General features: G+C 39.9%; 1 protein-coding gene across 6 annotated transcripts in view; it reads left to right on the top strand.

Moving 5' to 3' along the window:
• The window catches only part of irx2a (iroquois homeobox 2a), a 186,694-nt gene that overhangs the window by 105,820 nt on the left and 62,576 nt on the right, over positions 1-18,298 (top strand). For 2 of the 6 annotated variants that reach the window (XM_061289844.1, XM_061289842.1), the window contains one exon: positions 13,561-13,682. The exons of the other annotated variants lie outside the window; for them this stretch is intronic. The gene's annotated coding sequence lies outside the window, so the exon portion shown is untranslated. The remainder of the gene's footprint in view (positions 1-13,560; positions 13,683-18,298) is intronic. 6 annotated transcript variants of the gene reach the window in all.

Genomic DNA, 18,298 nt, shown 5'->3' with positions numbered 1-18,298 from the left:
AACATTCATTTTAAAATAAATCAAGATCTCATCCTTTAATTCATTATAGCCCAACAGTTTAAAAGATGACAATATTCCATGGACAAGAAGAAAGGTCTTAAAAATGCTTGCATGGTCGCGAGAGCACAGAGAGAGCACAGCTAATATGACACCCTAAGGTCTAATCTTCTTAGTGGGGTGGGATAAAATGAGTATCAATTACAGAATCAACCTTTATCCTAATCCTGCCTCTCCCATACCAACACTACTCTACCACACTTTCTTCTTCTTCCCCTCTTCTATCCACCACATCCCCTTTTATCATTTCATAGCCAGCATTGAGACAATAGACTGACCCAAAGCCCTAAACCAGGTATTAGCCACTAAAGCTGCACGTGAAGGCATTTAATCTTAATGCTAAATTATTAATCAGATGTATCTGTGAACAATGGTCATACCTCATCTTTATTTATTATAGAGGGAAAATAGCTTATACATTAGTAAACGTGAATAATAAAATGTTTATTGGTAAAAAGCTAATTGCCAAATCCTCTGATTGAGTTGTGGGGTATTTCCTATTTTATTTCCATCTCTTTGAGTCTTTATGGCTACAATTTAGTATTACGTTAGTGAATCCTATATGAGCGAACCACAGAATGTATTAATTTTTTGGATTACTGGTCATACCATTGCGCCAACCCACCTTCAGTTTCATTTTAGTGTCTCACACACTTGCTGTTGTTATTGACCATAGTGGAGTGGGCTCACACATTTCATAATGCATTCTGAGGTGGTGATGGTCAATTTAAATATCAAGAAATCTGCCAGTGAGTAACCGGTGTCAGGGGAGTTATTCGAGCGAGAGTGGTCAAGGGCAAGCTGTTGCCGGTCCTTCCACCACACACTCACATGCACCTAGTTTTGATTTATTTTGAATTGAAATGAAAAAGGACACATTTTCCAAAATTGAGATAAATTTGAAGTATTTAATAGTAAGAAACGTTATTTTAGCCACATGTTATTTCTTTGTTTGCGGAATAACCAAATACTTCTGGGGTGCAGTTCTCTCTAATTAAACAGGTTCATCTTAAGCATACAATATTTTATTTGAAAAACACTTAAAGCTTATTTGTATGTTAAAATAACAGTGAAAGTGCTGAAAAAAGAAAGAAAAAACAGTTTGTGCGCAATTCCTGCATTCTCCAGGGCAGGGGTCACCAAACTACGGCCCGCGGGCCGGATACGGCCCACGGGACCGTTTAATCCGGCCCGCCAACACTGAACAAATTGTATTATTAAACTTTTTTTTTTGCTCATTTTGCCTGCAATGACTGCGTTTCCCCAGTAGATGGGGAAGCGCTCGCCTGCGCATTTACTACCGGAAGCCGTGTCAGAAAGCTCGGTGCACACTCACAAGTGCGTCTACGGACATGGCGCACTCGCGCTCTATTTGTATCAGTCCCGAATTTAGAGCGTGGGCTGTGACGACAGCATGCTTGTCATTTGCGCGCTGAGCTTTCAGATGCAGTTTTGCTGGAAACTACAACCTACAAAAGGATTATAAGGAAGGAACACAAGAACTTTAAGAGACTGCTCATATTTGTCAGAGAGGTTCTGCTCTGACAACTGAGCTGAACTTTTATCTGTTAAGATTGTGCATGGCACAACAGAAAGTTAATGTTCCATGGTTTTTTTTCTATGAAGAACCCAGAGAGAGTTATTTAGTTATTATTTATTTCCCGTTTTTTCTGTGAAGAACTCAGAGAGGGTTATTTAGTTATTATTTATTTCATTAATAGTGTTATTATTTGTTTCCTGACTTTTTTTCTGTAAAGAACCTGGAAAGGGTTATTAAATAACCGTTATTTGGTTATGTGTGGCTTTCTGGAAAACAATAAATTTTTTAAGCTACCCTACGATCGTCACACTTTTTCTGTTACAAACTGACACCGGCCCGCCATCAGAGAAGGGAAAGGTTATGTGGCCCTCACAGGAAAAAGTTTGGGGACCCCTGCTCCAGGGGGAACAGCCTGTCCTTAGCAAAGCAGACTAATGTTAATTCCCTCCAGTGAGCACAGGTCTGACCTCTAGACTTCTTCGGCAGAACACAGACACACACACCCACACGCACACACACACACACACACGCACGCACACACGCAAAGACACACACACACGCACACAGACTGCGTCTTCTCAGAAGGTCACAGAGCAGATGACACCAGCCTGTTCCCTGTTTCACTTCGATTGGCCCATCTTTTCTCCTTCATTACCGCACACAGCTGTGAATAAGAGTTTGTGTGTGTTTGTGTGTGCATGAGGGCATGTGTATGTGTGTCTGTTTACTCACTTGGCGAAATGGCTAAGTGCTGTTAGTGCAGTTTTTATCAGTGAGGCCACTGGTGAGACTCTGGGGAACAGACCGGTGCTATCTCTCTCTCTCTCCCTCTCTCTGCCTTGAAAATTGATATTGAACATGGAGGAGGAGAAGGGGAGGAATCTCTCATGCTGGTAGCAATTAGCTAAAAAAGGATTTGCAACTCTGTGATTCATCACATCAGAGATCGAAGTTCCTTTGTTTGTTTTCCAGCTTTTCTCACTTCTTACTTGTTCACTTATGTCATCTCAAAGTTAGCCCACACAGGAGGCATTATTTCAGCTGCTCTCAATAACGTTAACACGGCAGGGGTCTTGGCAACAGAAATTTATTGAATTTTTGTTTCAATTCCAGATGTAAATGTGCTATCTAAAATTAAAAGCCTGTCTCATTTATCTTTTGAATGCACATTTTTCAAGCTACAGCCAAAATAGAATAATAGGACTCAATGTTCCAATACTTCTGTACTGAAAACAGTACAATGTAAAAACAACATATAAGTCAACTCTGAATTTCTACACAGGAACAAAAATCGTACACAAACAACTCCCTACAACAAACTCAAGGTGTGGCTGTCTGAAACCACAGCGTTTACAGTATGCGTCAAAAATACCAACCAAACGTCAAACTTTATGTATGGGAAGAACGTAAACTCTTGCAGACACACTTTTTGACGTTCATCTTACATTGAGAAAAGACACTTTCATCCTAGTTTCTAATTTTTTTTAATCTTTATGTTTTGAGTAAAAGAGACATTCAAACAAAATTTTAATGATACTTGCACAGCCGATAATGTGAATGTGTGCAATATAGAGTGGTTTGGGCTAAATGTTTATGCAAGTGGTGGGGATGAGGTCAAAAGGGCCTCAGGGTAAGGGCATCAGCTCATTGGATAGGAGGTATGCGGTGTTTTCATTTGCAAGAGAATTCTTATGTTAGGGTAGAAAACGATGAACAGAAAAATACATTACATGCTCTCATTTTTAATTAAAAAATGTAAGACTAAATATACAGTGCATCCTTTTACATTACTAGAGCTCAGAGTACATCGATGAAAACAATAGTGAAAATTAAAAGACAATACAACCTGGGTATGGATTTTTTTTTAACTGTTTTGTTTTCAGTAATACTTCATTTGATCATAGATGCTGGGTTTGATCTAGGCTTGGCATAGGATTTTAAAGGGTAAATGTGCTAGTGGTAGATTGGTGTCTCCCAATGTGTCTAAAAAGAACTGTTCTACTATACTTTGCTCACAGTGTCTGTCCATCTTCATTCCAAAGGACAACATTTTAGTACAGCTGGTTTCAAATAACCTTTCCTGGGCTAGCAAGTCAGCTATGCATTTTGTTATACAAAGCTATGAAAATAGCGTTTTGTCATCAGTAATTTTGTAATTTCAGTAATATCAATACATCCATTCATTATGAAGACCGCTTAGCCTATACAGGGTCACAAGGGGACTACAGCCTGTCCCAGTTGGCTTTGGTAATTAGGTGAACCCTGGAGTGATTGTCAGTTAATCACATGAAACCACTCACATTCACATCGATGGGCACTTTAGAGTCTTCAGTTATTGTACAAATGTTGGCCTGCTGGAGGGAGGGAGCATAGTCGATCACACCTTCTCATTTAATTCAACAGATTGCACTAATTTACCACAATAATGTATAGTGATACATTCAAGAGTATTGTTGGCCACACATAATAATTTGGGCATGTGTAATTGTACCACTGTTTCGTTCATTTGACTGGAATTTCAGTTGTTCGTTGTTTTTCATCATAGATTATGGGAAAAATACTGATAATAAAGACCAGTCAACGTTTGACTCCACAGCAAAACCCGCATAGTACGTATACCTACCCATAGACGTCAGCAAACGCAAGACAAATGCTAACATGGAAAAAAAAAAGGGATGAAAGAAAATCCTCATAACACATGCACATGGCAGCAGGGGATATTTGTCCCAGCTACCATGCATCAACAGTTTAAAACCTGAGCTGGAGCCATTAATAGACTAGGAGATGACGGATGAGTTCATATGCCATGCAAGCAGCCCTAGACAATGGCTCTAGCCTGATGACAGATTGCCGGACTATAACCCAGTTAATGTTAAACTCATTCTTGCTGCTCAATTTCACAAGTCTAATTCTATTCAGCTGTGCTGCAGTGTCCTCGCCTGTCGGTGAGGTGTCGAGGTGTGCTGTGGAACTCCCAATCCCATCCTCGGGTAATGATTCCTCTGCTCTGCTCTATTGTATTGTTTTCTGCATAATCAGGTTGGTAGTCAAGGCTTTAGGTGACACAGCCATCTGTCAAGTTCATTTGCACTGAAAAATGCAAAGGAATAACGGGCAATACTAGAGGAGCTAGGGGAGCTGTAATCAAATAGGTGAGGGTTGTGGACAGTAAAAAAGAATAGGCTTATGTTATTGTATATCTATATTTTTAACAAAGACTGTGCTTGCCAGCATAGTACACTTGTCATATAGCAGAGAAAATGTTTTTGCATTTTATGTGACGAGATCTAAAACTAAAGCCATGCACCATTGTCCATCTGGTACACTGAGGCATATGTTTGTAGAAGAAGGCTTGGGGTTCCGACATTTACATTTGCTTGTCGTTTTCTGCTCGCTTATTGTTGGAGAGTGGCAAGTGTTTGTTGGTGTTCAGACTCATGCAATAATCATTTGCAGTTATGTTTGAGTTTTTGTCTGCTTTCATGCAGTCTGCTGTAGAAGTCATGTCCACCATGACCTTAGCCACCTTGATTATTGAAGCCCATGCATCTAGTATTGCACTCTCAAGCCAGACGCATTGTTCTCAACGCGGCTCCTAATGTAAAATAGATGATTTAAAACTTTAATGAGCAGTGAGAGGACAGTAAGGAAGCTTTATCGGAGAATACATGACGTAATGAAAACAACAGGAATTGAAAACCAGTAAAACAAGGATGTCTTGCAAAAATACATTGACAACAAATTAATATAAACAGTAGCTCTTGGCCGTGTACAACATTATCTTTTTGTTTGCAGATATGCAACAATGATGCAAATGTTGTGAAATATAAGGTCTCACAGTAGGCGATGTTGAAAAGTGACATGATGGTTAATTTAAACAGTAGGCCAGCATTTACTGGTTTGATTGTCGTATTACTATTTGTAGCCCAGAAAAGGCTCAAGCTCACCTGGGATGCTAAACAGGAAATTTGGTTTGGAAAATGGATGCAAACAACAATGGATCAATCCATCAAAGTCATTATTGAATAAAAATGGTTACAAATATTTCACTGGAATTGTAACAAAAATATATATTTACCTGTACTTTCTCTGGATGATTTTTCTACAGCCTTCCTTAACTCACTTTGCCATTCTATGGGTTGATTGAAAAGGGTGACTGCTTACATCATTTAAAGGCATTTATCCGAGTAAGGCATTGGGGAGTAGAACCATCATCATAAGCAGCCGCTAATGGTTCTCTGCGGATCCAGGAAAATCTCTATGCTGCTCGACCCAGTGCATCCAGGCCAAATGCTTTGGGCACTACAGCACTGTAGCCGGGGCCAAATTTTACCCTAATGAATTTGGACCTTGCCAGGTTATTGCAAAAGGCAACCATGGCCATCAAATACCCTTCGAGATGATCTGAAGCGACTCCTGTGACCACCATTCATGCCAGGGAGTCCGATGCCAGGTGTAAATGGGATGGTGGTGGGGGTGTATGTGTGGTTGATGTTTTTGACGTTGGCATTTATCCGCTCAGTTTAAGCCTTTATTCTCTCTCTAACACACACAAACACACGCAAGCAACTGCAGGCATGCACGTATCCAAACTTATTAACATATATTTGCAACTACATGGTCATACACACAACCAAGAGGGGCGTCTCATTCGTAAAAACACACACAGTTTCTACCGGTGGTGCTCTAGCTGTAATGAAGCCTGCAGAAACTGGCAGTTATTTCTTGTTTTTAGATTGGGGGAAATTAGGTTGGTTTGTCCATAAATGTACAATTAACACATTGATTTTCTCTCCTCTAAATTGCAGAGAATCTCTCGCAAATTGTATATTGAGCTTCAGTCGGGTCAGATTGAAAAATTCCGTTGTGTACAATGCTGCATTTTGGTATGGTTCTCAAAGAACTACCTGATGGCTTGATGCACTTTTTTTGTGATCAATTGATTTGATTGCTGGTATGGCGAAAAAGAGCAAAGCACCGAGCATTCCCGCGATAGTTTCTGAGCAGCGAAGAAATCAGGAAGGTGGACGTGGATACAGAGCTGCTTTTAAAAGTAGCTCTGTCAGCTTCTATAACATGGTCATACAATTGGTTGGGAAGGGCCCAGTTTATAACTTCGTCCAAATGTATTTTGTATACAACACCCCCTACTCTGCACTACTGCAAACACACTTGCATTTGCTACACTTTATTTATTTACAGTGCACCTGCACACCGCTTATGTGCACCCCTGGGTATACGGCTTTTGAGAACAAATTTAAACATTTTTATGTAGGCAAATAGATTAGTGCTATTATTTGAGTAAATGAGTAGCTGTAGACTTTACATTTAAGTGTTGCATCATTACTTCTTGTACGTCCTTGCTGTCACCATTTAAATTCACACTGTTCTACACTCGCAGACAGTCTCCCCCCCCAGCTGTGTTACAGGTAGCAAAAGTCCCTTTCAATTAGTCATAATCATCACTCACGGTCAATGACTGTGCTAAAGGGTAACTTCCAATCTATGAGGGGGGCTTCGCATCTAATGCACTGATTCAGCTTGTCTTGGCCAACTTCTCTGTCTGCAGAAACCAAAGCAATTTATTCGTCGCCCAAGGCTCTTTTGGCATGAGCCAGTTGAGTGAGCTAACAGAGGCCGATAGAGAGACGTGAGGAATAGGTGAGAGAGAATGAGAGGAAAAGGGTCTCTCTCTCGCTCTCTCTCAATCTCTCTCTGTCTCTCGCTCGCTCCCTCTCTCTCGGAGATTTAATCAGAGACATCTGTGCAAAGGCAGGCAGCTTTTCCTCGGAGGAGACTTAAGCGGTGTCTTAGTTAGGGGGGGCTGCGTTTGAAGTGCAAGGGAATTATCACTTTCGTCCAATAACAGTGCCAAGAATGGAGAGAGAATGAGAGAGTGAGCATAGATAAACAAAAAATCTCGTTAATCTGCTTCATCCTGGTATACTGGGGCGTGCTCCAGACACATGAGAAGCAAATCCAATCATCAGACAGGAAAGGCACGCAGCTGACCAACCAAGTTGCCACCTCACTGGCCAAAAAGATGACTCCGGAGGAGATTATAAAATCAAACATTACTTTTGTGAACCAACCAAGTTAATACAAAGAAAATAAACTAAACCTAAATCAAACTATCCTGGAAAAAAAACATGGTGCCCTTCACTCTTTATATTTTCTTAACACATTAAGGTGCAACTAAACAGTTTCTGGGACTGAAACTTATGAGACGACCTGTCAAAGGCATTTTGTCCCACTAGTCACGAGCAAACTGCATGTTCCATCTCCTTTCACGTATGTTCAATAGTACGGAAGCATGGAGCTGCCAATGTGGGATAAAACGTTTTTTTTTTTTTTTGCATATTACATTAAAACGTACTCACGAATACGTTACCATTCCATTACCATTCATAGGCTTCTTATAAGACCCAATTCCTTTCCTTCATATCTCTTCCTCCAACCTGCAATGCGAGCTGCCATGAGTCACACGCACCACCGAAATAAAACATGACGTCTTCTGTTGGTCCGTTTAATGCTGACATCCTCTTCTGAGTGGCCATACTGTGAAAAGACGTAATCTGGGAGGTCAGAGTGTGCAGCAAGTGCCACCGAAGAGCAGCGCAGGTGGGTGGATGGGTTTTGGGTAATGGAGGTGGGGAAAGAAATTTTCCTCCTCTTGCACTTCACTAAAGGGCAACAGATTTGGCGGAAGAAGTCTGTAAGCAGGTGTTAGTGGGGAGGAAGTAGAGTAACACTTGTATGTTTGTAATTGTTCCATGTGTGGGTGTGTATGAGTGTGCACGTCATCATCACTCCATGGTATCTTAAAATAGTCAAGTGATGGAAGCTTTACAGAGATAGACTCTTTGAGTAGTTTGGAGTCACAGCTCAACACAGTGAAGTGTTGCCAGACACTGCCGTCATCACTGCCACATCAAAGTAATGGATTTTTTCCCTCCCCTAAGAAGCCAACTGTTCTCTGTCCCCCTAAACCTCGTGATCACAAGATGCATATGCGTAAATCTAATGAACGATGATGCCAAATAAACATACTTTTGATCCAGTAAGTACAGTGCACAACTGAACAAAGAGAGCTTTTTAAGAGCTAGTGTTTGGAATCATTGAGATATATGAATTAAAAGAAAAAAAGGCAAAACAAACATAAATTGACTGTGAATTTTCAACAGCCTAGTGGCCAATATCAGTGTATCGAATGAAAGTGAACGGACAGGTGAGTTGCAAAGTGAGTAATAAATCAATCAGGTAGATTGTTACATTTACTAGAATCATAACAGACGCATGCCAACAAGTGATGAGGTTCTTTGTGTCTGTATCACACCCACCCACATGTTCAGACGCACACTCAAAGCCTATTATTATAGCTTGGGAAAGTAGTAATTTAGGCCATGATTACAATCTATCAGGCAGCCTGGGGCCAGACTCTGAGAAGTGTCTGTCTAAATGACACTTTAATAAGACGCCGTCAAACACACAAAGGCTGGAAGCACATGTAGGCACATGCTCTTCGAGGCACACCAGTTGCTGCTTAAAACACGCACACACACTGACGTAAATACTTTCACATACTGTGCAGTTTGCACAAATTTACAGGATAGCATTCACACCTTTTTTTAATTGAGCACATCCCTTTATGGATTCATAAAAACCACACATACCAAAGATGATATAAAGTGATTACTTTTATCACTCAGTGTGTCAGCATGTATCATGTCAGATAAACGCCCCTCTCATAGTCTCTTTCTATACCTGACACTGGATGAGCCTCAAGCATAGTTAAATGGTCCTCTTTGGAGAAGGCCTCAACAGCAAGATATTTGTCTCTTTTCTTGCATTGTGTTTTCTTCAGATAGTTGTTCTGTGAAAGAGGAAATTAACAGTCCTGGGAAGTTGGCATACACTGGTTGGTAAAGTAAACATTTATCCTGTGATATTGCAGTTTGTCTGCAACTTTTTTTTGTCGGGGCTGGCGGGGTGTTAGAGCAGAAGTACACCCACCATTTGGTTTGATGAAAGATGAATAAAATTCATTTTTTAACTTTGTAATGCTAAACACTTATAAGCACATCGTCATCGGTCAGCCGATCAGTTCATCAATTTACGCACAAACTTGCACTGTGTGCATCTTCTCATGTGAGCACGAGGAGGCCTGGACTCTGTATTCTATTGATATGTCTCTCCAACACTGATATTCATAGCCACATCTGGGACAGTGTAATGAGTTAATGCCAGATAATTACTCTGTGGTGTAAATGACCACCCAAACTCTGAGCGTCTTTTAGTGAGAATGAGGGGATAGGAAAGAGGCATATTTAGTGTCTATTGCCATCATCAGCATTACTAGTGTCGGGCTGCATTAAAGCTCAGAGAGACGAAAGGCTGGCGAGCATGTGTGAAAATGTGTTTTGCGCTGCCTGGACAGAAGACAGCAAGGAAGCCAATGCGAGGAAGCCAGTTAGTAAGTGAGTAAGTTGTGAGCTGGGAAGAAGAATGAATGGATGACATTCATCCTAATTGCATGCATTGCAGTATTTACTTGAATATATTAAGGGTTTGTTTGAACCAAACTGCCTCATTCTCAACGCAGAAACAGAATGTCAGTGCAACATCCTGGCATATTTCGGTTACTCCTACTGAGCAACCAATCTACTTTGGTTTTACACCCAGCCCTGTGGCCTCTTTCACACAACTATTTGTCAATGCATGTGTGTGTTCCTTCTAATTTGGTGCACGTGTGTGAGAAGGCAATTGCATGGTTGTCTTATTATTGCACAGGTTGCCTGCTAATTCCTTAGAGCAAAGTACTATTTTGCTTTTAGCACTGGAAGGTTAGTGGCTGTGTAAGACGGACGGCCCTGGGGTCAAAACAATACACCAGGGGGATCTACGTATGTGTGCGCGTGCGTGCGTTTGTCTGTGTGCACATTTTGCAGATGGAGCAAAATAATCAATTAAGACAGAGACAAATCTATTTCTAATTCAACAGCATAGCAAATAATTGATATATATGTGTTGAGTGTGTTAAATGTCATAATCCCATGTTGCTTTTGACTTTTTCTACACAGAACTAAATACATAAAATAAATTTCAGTTAATGAGATAAGTGCATAAGCAGAACAGGATGTCATTTTGATTGTTATTTATGTTTTGTTGTTTGTTTTTATCTGTGGGTATGTGTGTGTGTCGAGGGAGTGATTTACAATGAGTCATGTTTGTTTGTTGTTGTGGAGGTTGCTATTCTCAATTTCCTTGGCACTGGTGTGTTTCTGGTTAAAAGCTCAAGATGATGCTCTCATTTTACCACGAAAAAAAGTTGTTGGAAAACTTTAGCGAAGGCATGACATCAGCGTGGCGAGTGGATTTCATGTAAACACACCATGCACGATACATAATATGTGTAATCTATACTGTTTTTTAAAACCATTTGCGCACTCTGCACATTAATAAAAATGATAGACATGCTAACTAAAGTGATCAGAGTTATGCATGTTAAACCTTTTAGTAAAATATAAAAAAGTATTTTGTGCAAATGCTCTGAGATATCTTTTCACACTAATAATAGAAAATATTGTATATTTATTCATATCATAAGAATTATTCAGTAAAACAAAACAAATGACATGAAATAGGTGCCAAACATTTATGAACTTGAACTATTGCAAGATCATGCTCAAAAACTGGTATCACAGCATTGCCAGAGTATGATAGCACTTACTACACTTACTTCTCTGATGTCATCCTAATTCTACTCATATGCCTGAGGTTACATATTTGCATGATACTACAGTCGTTATTATATTTATTTTTTTGTCTAATGGTATAAACTGTGTGGATGCTTTGTAATGTAATAGTGATAAAGGTATCTGTGAGTGATATCACATTTGATCATCTTGGAAATAGTGCAATATTCTGGTTACCAGGATATCCTTGACTCCAGAATGTAATTGCTTAATCATTCTGAACAGGTGGTGCATTGACTGTTTGACTGTGGTTGAACCCTTTGAGTGATTATGCTGTCATCGGACAAATCTCAAATGAGCAGTGGATTAGTATACACACTATTTTCATTTCCCATACTGTTTGTTCTCTTTATAAGGTCATGAGTGAGTTGGAGCCTCTCCCAGCGGACTTTGGTGGAATAATATTTATTCTATGCATTTTTACAAAAAGGTGCTGCAGCTAGTCCTCCTCGCTTGATAAAGAACAAACATATTTCTCTGTCATAAAGGTTGATTATTGTCCACACAATTTGGATGGATGAATGAATGAATGAATGATGTTAAATCTCCATGTGTGACCTGTACCTTACCGTATACCAGCCTCATATAATAAAAAAATATGAATACAGAAAAAAATGCAAATGTGTGAGTCTGACATCCACATCTTCAAACAATCAGTCAGTCAATTATCTAATCAATTTTCTGTGTCAATTTATTTAAAACTGAGTTGTTGTTTTTTCTTTTTCTAATGTGGCCCTTAGGGAAACACTTGAGGTCATATGTACATTGATCGTCGGTACAATTCTGCAGTAAATCAATTAAAAGTAGGCCTGACACATGAATTATGCAGTAAGTTTATTAAAACATTTATCAGATAGGCTTATTATAAATGAATGACTCAAGAGGAAGATTGGCAGATAAGATTGGCTTCTCTTTAGTCTGCCTTCTCCAACTTGTTTGTTTACCACTTTGGAAGTTTTAAATAATGCAATCTATATATTCTGCTTTTTGTTGTTGTATTTGCAGAATTCAGCCAATGCATATGCCTTGATGCTTTCTGGTCAACCCATCCTTTCCTTCATAATCAGTTTTTATCTTGAGATTTACCCCCCTGTTTACTTAACAGAAACAGACAAATCCAGATTTGGTCTGAGCAAAGTGTTCGCCTTTTCACAATCCTTAGAGCAAGTGAGGTGTCAGTGAGCATGCATATGGTAGCTCCTCCTGAGAATTAACTACAGAAATACATTTTTTGAAAAATATTTAGCGATTTGGCATGAGTGAGATGACTCAAATGTCAACTGTCGTGCATCTGCATGACCAGTACTCCGGATAGCTCATCCCTCCTGCCACTCCCGTCCCATCAGCAGCATATATGCTTATAGCCCGCACCTACGGCTCATTTCCACACCTGCTCCCAGCTCGCTCGCCGCCCTGTATAAACCCTGAACACCAAGCCTTCTCTGTCAGTTTGTCTGTTGCCCTCCCAGTTGCCCTATCTGTTGCCCAACCGGTTGCCCTACTAGTCTCTTTGATATCCGGTATGCTACCCATCTGTTGGCCCACGCTGTTATTCTGTATGCTACCGATCGGTTGCCCTGTTGTCTGTCCTTGCCACTTCCTCTTATTCTGTTCTCCACTAACCCTTTCCCTTTAATAAACCCTTTGGTCCAAGCTGCATTTGGTAGCCCTACTCCATTCTGTGACATCAACAAAATGTCTCGTAGAAAGATGAAAACCTACTGACAACTATTATGTTTGTTGCCATAATTTTCTGTCTTTTTTCAACACAATTAAACGTTCATATTGTATAATAAGATAGTCTTGATGATTAGAAAAGTGATGTCACTGGAGAACTACTTTTGGCACTACAATGGGAAGGTTCAAGTGTAAGACAAAAAGTACGAGAGAAAAAGCAGAAGCACAGTTAGTTTGTAAGTGTGATTTCCCTCTGTCTTTCTGTTGATGTGAGTCTTCTGGGCATTTTGGAACCTGTTGACACAGATAATTCAGGTGGAGGCCTGAGGGGCTGGCTGAGGGTGCTAAGCTGGGCCAGCGTGCACATCTCAGCGCTTCTCTGGAATGGCTGCCAGCTCCGTCTGCTCGCCTGTGATAATAGAGACTGCAGTCTCCTCTCTGTGTTGTGTGGAAATGTTTCCATTAGCCTTTGACAAGAAAAGTCCTCACTGCAATTTAGTCCATCTTTTATGTCCATCTTGTTTCTTCCAGCATGCAGATTTCCTCTCTTCCCACCCTGTGTGTCTTGCTTGTGAAGTTTCCTGTCGGCTTCAGCCCTCGAGCGCTGCTAGATTGCTGGAGTTGAGATAAAGAAAAGGCCTTGCTCTGAGCAGGTTTGAGTGCTTTGCTTTTTATATCAATGACCCCTTTTTGAGGCTTGTAAACACAAGGCATAAACTACACTGTGACAGAAGCTTTTCCAGGAGGTCTATATCCTCTGCCATTAGAAGGCATTCACTTTGATGAAAGAGTTTACTGTGACAAAATCCAAACACATTTGTGATTTTAACCACATCTTTGCACATCCAATGCATATGACACATTGGCATTGGCAAATGTAGAAATGCCGCTTTAACATTTATTTGCATTCTTAAGCTGATCTGTGGGTACAATATTTCAGTATATTATGTCAAATGTATCTTGGAGTAGTTTATTAGATGCAGAGTCAATATGCTTCTCAGACTAAGACACATTTTACAGACCTTAGTTTCATTATATACTAATTAACAGATCTTTCACAAATCTCTGTTCAGACATGTCGAGAACCGTTATAGAAACTTGAAACAAACAGTTTGCTTGTTCTTTCCTATTGAATCACAATGGGTGAGAGGTGGTCAAAGTTATTACACCAGGGAACAGATGTGCTGCCGTTTCCGGTCTTTTGGAGCTCGGTCACACTTCATATAGATCCTCTGACGCATACACTTCACAAGTGTTTATAGAATAAGTGCTGGATTTCACCAAGTGTTAAAAGCTTAATCCATCCAAATGTGTGAAACTGAGAGGCATTTTGTTCACACCAGAAGGAGCAAATTGACTGAGGGTTAGCGTCAAGCACTTTTCGTCACCATAAGAGACAGAGGTCAATAATGGTACCCTTCGTGATGATTTAACTTTCATCCCTGTAGTTTACTAGTGACCAGAAGCTGTCAGAAGATTTCGACATCATCAGAATATTTTCTTGAGATTTTATGCATTTTTTTAATTGGAAAAGACAATGTGATAGAAAAGACCAGCTCACCATGTTGCACACTTTATAACATATCAATTTGATTCCAAATATGACTTCCAGCATCGGCCCCCATTCCTTATCAGTGAACATGTCCACATCAGTCCCCACGATTTAGCCACGGCTAAATTCCTCCGAATTTAGTCTGGCTGAATAATAAGGACATCTACACGGTTCCAATAGCTGCAGGCAGCACCTCTTGAATAGCATTTTGTACATAAGCTTTAGCTTACTAGCCTAGGATACCAGGCCAATGCCTTATCCCTGTTAACAGAGACCCTTCTAAGACAGGATTAGTGGGGAAGATTGTCAGTGACAAGGGAGGGGGACGGTCCGTCTCCTGGGAAGCGCTACCACTAACCCAATCATAATGCATTTGTTTAGATAAGGAGATCACAGCAAAATTGAGTAGTCGGTTCGTCCACCACTGAAACGTAACATTCATTGGACTATAATAAAAATGTCTAGTTTTACCTTTCGGCCCCTCTTCAACATTGTGCAATCATTGTTCCATCGAATATAGCAGCTGCGACATTTAAACCATACGATCTGAGCTTGTGATTTAAAAAAATATGTATCTATATATATATATATATATATATATAAATATATATATATATATATATATATACGATACGATGCAAGAGCAATTTCACTGAGATACATTTGACCAGGATAAAATAATATTTGGTGTCTGTGAGATACAATAGCGATATACTGAAAACAAAAAGAACTCTTGACTTTCTGCCGTGACCTTCCATTCTTCTCTGAATCCCATTTTTACTTTGCGGGTTAACCGTCCTTAATGCTTTATGTATGCCATGTGTGACACTCTTTGCATAAATGATTCCAAATAATTGGGATTTATAAATTATTCATTGTGTATTAATGCAGGTGAAATAGCTTTTTGGCTTAAACTGGTGTCTGCCATTCAGAAAATAAGAGCAGGAGGTGGCATATCAGATTCTTCAGCAGTAAAAATATATAAATAAATAACTACCCTCAGTGATATGAAATCAAAATGCATGAGAACCATGCATGGTCATTGCAGCAACCTAAGTGGTATACTATGCAAGACACATGTCGTGGATGCACTGGGATGCATGCAGTGATATATCCTGGGGTTCTTGGGTGTTTTCGGGCTCTCAACGTCATATACCCCTCGGCCAGGTGACCGGTTGATCAAAGTCGACCTGCTTCCCAACATATGCCGGAGTATTCATACCAGTATTGTTATGGAGATGCCATAGCTTGCTTAACACCTTCACTCAATAATTGGGCAGTTTTTTATTAAATATGTTGCATTGTTTTGCTTGACTAATCTCTAACTGATCAGAGAGCGCCATGTTGCCCATTTTCACTTGTGCTCATTGCTAATGTCAGCTCACATTTTTGTAAAACAGCCTTCCGTGAGCCAGTGTCTGACGCACAGGCCTTGCATTTCCCCTTTCTTGTCCTAAATGCCTTGCCTGATATTGTAATTACAGGGCTGTCATGACCTTGCTCTGACACTGAATGACCCAAACATGTGAAACTGGGAATTCTGGAGGCTAGAAATATTTAGACTGATAAAGAGAGTCCCCGCCCGCGCCTTCCTTCTTAGTGTCCTATAATATTTCTTTTGGCAGGGGTCATGGGTGACTCACCACACATCATCGCCAACTTATTAGATCTTGAGGCAATTAGCCGAAAACAAACAGGCGAGACAGACTCGCTATTGAGTCGCCTGAATGGGCAAAAAATACTGTGGTGCTCAGTCATTTCAGAGCGGCATCAAAGAGGACTCGGTGGCATCAAGAAGAAGAAAGGAACACATTGTTACAATGTAATGCCTATACAGTAGTGGGGGTTCACACATTATTTTTTCAGTGATTCGGGTTACAAACCCAACTTGCCAGAGTATAATAGAGTGGTGGAAAGAACTTTTCACCTGAACACTATGTGCAATGTGCAGCATGGTTAGTTTAGGATTAAAATCCCGTTCAGGCACCACCCCCTCCCGCCTTGACATGGGAAATCGAGCCTGGAGATTATATTGTTCAGGGCAAGCCCTCAGTCTGTCACTAAGGTCAAGGGGACATCTTGATGTTCACTCCCATAATGACTGCAACAAGTCTCGCTGCAGAAATCTTAAACCACTCTGGAGATATCACTTCCTCGCATAATTGTCTGCAATAATTACAAATTGTCTTTTCAGCTGCCAAAGGACAAAACCAAATGAGGTCTTTGGAATGCTAGAAGATTGGTAGTGCTGCTTGGTAGCATTTTGCTCCAACTTTGAAAGGCCGTAACTAGACAAAATGTAATGCTAAAATAAGGTATGGTCCTAAAACATTGAAAGTATATTTCATAAGACATTCATAATGTAGGTTCACAAATTTGTAAGGGATCACAAGACAAGAAAAAAGAAAAGACACATTTGTATCTTCCTTTGTAAGTTTTGCACAAATGATGGCACCAACCAGATACATGTGTTTCTTTTAGCAGAGTAAAAATGGCCAACATAATTCCTGTTTGCACAGACCTATAAATATGGCTACTCATTCTGTTATGATCATTCTACCCAGAATCACAGTTTCACAAGGTAATATCACTCCCTCATGAAGAACAGTCAAAACCTGTAAAATAAAAAATCCATCTCGGTTTCTCAGGTGAAAAGTTATCCGGGATTATATATATATATATATATATATATATATATATATATATATATGCATACAGTTATTTAAGTGCATCACAAAACCGCCATAGCTCATGTTTTTGGATATCATTTGGTTATACAAGTATCCCTTACGTTGACCAGTGAATGTGAGGGCGGTACCAAAACTTTGCAACTTGTGACTCAAATGAAATAGATACCTTAAGCTTGTATTTTTGTAACAGTCTTAAAATGGACAAAGTTCACCACCACTATGTAAGACACTACGCCTACTGTTACTAGTTGTAGTAGTAGTACGTACTTGGCATAGTAGTTTTAGCAAAAGTAGTTGTAACAAACATCAGTGTTATTGTCTGTGCTTTGCATAGTGTATCATCCCAGAGATCTCAGTTTAAACAGCGGAGCGGCGCACCGGAGTGTTTATCCAGTGGCTGTGTGTCTATCGAGGTGGACATATCTCGCTGGGGCTGCTGGCAAGGTGGTGGGGTTGGATTTGGGGGCTCATTGCCTATGCATGACGGTGTTGTAGTGAAATTAGAATAAGACTGGCTATATTCTATAAATGAAGAAGAGAGGCAACGGAAGCCTCCGGAGTCCATTATGGATTTTAATAATACATCAAGGTAGTGTAACTGAATAACTGATCTGGAGGGAAGAGACGAGGAATGGGGGAGATGATATTACAAATGTGACATTTGGTTAATATACAATATAAATTATGAAAACAAAAATGACTTTTATTTAATCTTGTCTTTATTCTTTTATTCATTTTTAGCTATTTACTTTTTTCCCCCCTCAACTTCCTCCTGAATCCAGAACACGGTGTAAACAAATAAAAAGAGAGGGAAAACAGTTTGGCATCTCTGTAGATTAATTAATGTGCCTGCAAGTTGGCATCACAGAGTGAAAATTATGTGCATAAATAATATCACTAATTAAAAAGATGCAGATTAACATGCAAATAATGTTAATGAGGATCTGCAATTCCAGAGTGTATTCGCATAACATCAACAATTTAATGTGTTGGTGCGACTGTGTTTGCATTACATTAATAAAATTCA

The sequence above is a fragment of the Syngnathus typhle genome, linkage group LG10 (assembly GCF_033458585.1).
Source record: "Syngnathus typhle isolate RoL2023-S1 ecotype Sweden linkage group LG10, RoL_Styp_1.0, whole genome shotgun sequence".
Classification (NCBI taxonomy): Eukaryota; Metazoa; Chordata; class Actinopteri; order Syngnathiformes; family Syngnathidae; genus Syngnathus; species Syngnathus typhle.
Note: the sequence above shows the minus strand (reverse complement) of the source record. Positions and strands in the feature narration are given on the sequence as shown.